Source organism: Macrobrachium nipponense, chromosome 34, assembly GCF_015104395.2.
Source record: "Macrobrachium nipponense isolate FS-2020 chromosome 34, ASM1510439v2, whole genome shotgun sequence".
NCBI classification, from domain to species: domain Eukaryota; kingdom Metazoa; phylum Arthropoda; class Malacostraca; order Decapoda; family Palaemonidae; genus Macrobrachium; species Macrobrachium nipponense.
In genome coordinates, this window is record NC_061095.1 from 21741116 (window position 1) to 21743615 (window position 2500).

Below are 2500 nucleotides of genomic sequence, written 5' to 3' on the forward strand. Positions count from 1 at the left end.
CTTTGGCCAAAGGTGTGGGTTGACTATATTTTTAACAGGCAGTTCTGACAAAGGGGAATGGTTTTGGAGAGGAACAATATATATATTTTGGAGTTGGTGTTGACTAATTACTATGCCTATCCTGTTATGGCTAAAGTAATGTTGGGGGTGTTAGATTAATTAACCGAGGGTTTATCTGGAGTTATTTGGGACGTTTGAGGTTAACATTCCATTTAATCATTCTGTTAAGAATCTGAGTTATTAGTTAATACTTTGCTTTTTAAATAAATGCTTATTTTTGTAATTCACGACTCTGATTTGATGACCTAGATAATGGAGAGAGAGAGAGAGAGTTGTTGCCAGTTGAGAGAGAGAGAGAGAGAGAGAGAGACAGACAGACAGACAGAAAGTATTGCCAACTACCATCCGCCTGCCACTCTGGCCTATCGCTACTTAAATGAATAATGAGATAATTGTCGTCTCGTTATTAGTGGTGGCAGCTGGTGTTTGAACAAAACAAGCCTTTTGTGAGATTAATAGCAGCTATAAGATGCTGTTTTCAGAGAGTCTGGTTGTGGGGATGTGTTAGATTTCAGTTGGTAAGTGACAGTGATAAGAATTTCTGAGCTGTTGATCTGGTACTGGGAGGGGGATTTTCTATTATGCTAAGCATTTCTGCCCATGGTGAGATACCTCGAGGGTGTCGGTTGATCAGTGAGACTTCTGAGTGCACGTTGCCAAGTGTTTTCTTGCTCGTAATACCGAGTCGTTCAAATATGTGTGTGTATACATGTGTTTGTAATTGCACAGATTCCGGGATGGTCTTCTCCATTGAAGGCGTAAGTGTTACAGTGTTTTTTTTTTTTTAGGCCCTGGTGTTTTATTTTAACTTTGTGTGTGAACCATTTGAAAGAGGCAGTTCAGATTACCATATATTTCCCTCAAAGTAGCAGAAAGTGATAAGTTTTATCTTAGCACATGTTTAGAAGAGACGCATTTGTCGTTGCTTTAATACATACGTGCGTATATGAATGGTTTCCATACATGCAACACTGTGCTTGGGATGCATAGTTTTTGCCTCTTGGAGAGTTCGCTCGATCATTCATATGCACTCAGCGTAATTTTTGCTGAGCGACCAAGGGATAGCGCCCAAGAGGGACTAAGTGTGGTTAAGGGGGATGTTCTAACCCTGATACATGGGGTACTGGTACAGCTCAGAGGGAGGGTGAAGCTCTTTTTTTTTTAGTGCGGGTGAACTTTTTTTTTGTGTGTGTGTCGGGGTAATGGGGGCTAGTTTGGCCTTGAATAGGAAAGTTCAAAGCCATCAAATCAGCTGATAACCACTAGGTGATGATATGACATGCCCGTAGAGTTTCTTTTAGAAAGATTTGTTTCTTCTCTTGAGTGAAGAGAAAATGGAAATGAAATGCATATGAATATGATGCAAGTTTTCCTTATGCTTTGGAGAATGCTTTTACGCAATGATAGAGGGCATAATTATAATTGGAGATACAGAGATTATTTTATAATGGAGATTTGTTTGAGATGTGGAGATTACTTTAAAATGGTGGTGATTGGTGATGATTGGTGTTGTACCTAGTGATGTCAATTGGTGATGTGCCATTGGTGATGACTGGTGATGATAGGTGTTATACCCGGTGATGAGTGGTGTTGATTTTAGAGTTATGGGGTGTGGCAATAATGATGAATACTGGGGAATGGCAATATTAATGCCCTTACTGGAGATATTTATGGGAGAATTATTGCAGAGAATTACTATCACAGGGGATTATTTTAAGGAGAACTATTATGGAGGATTATTATCATTACTTGAGATATTTTTGGGGGATTCTGTCAGAGTTCATGGTGGTAATAATTTTTGGGGAATGTGCCAATGATTTTATGGGTGGTGATAACAATTTCTGGTGAATTTTGGTGAATTTGATGATACTGATAGTTGGTGATTCTGATACTTAATACTGGTGAATGGGCGAGTACTAATATTTGGTGATACTACTGATACTGGCGAATTCTGATACTGATAATACTGATATTGGTGTTATTTTTTTTTTATACTAACATGGGTGTTGTAATGAATATTAAGGGTGGTGAAGTTTTTTTTGTGAATGTGGGAGGAACTAACGACATATAGATATATATATATATATATATTATATATATATATATATATATATATATAGTATATATATATACACACAGTATATATATATTATATATATATATATATATATATATATATATATATTATATAATATATATATAGTATATATATATACACACAGTTATATATATATATATATATATATATATATATATATATATATATATTATATACATATATATATACATATATATACATATGCATGTATATATATATATATATATATATATATATATATATATATATATATATATATATATATATATACAATATACATATTACAATACATATATAGTAGTATATAGATGTGATTACCAAACAGGTTTATTTTTAAGCGTG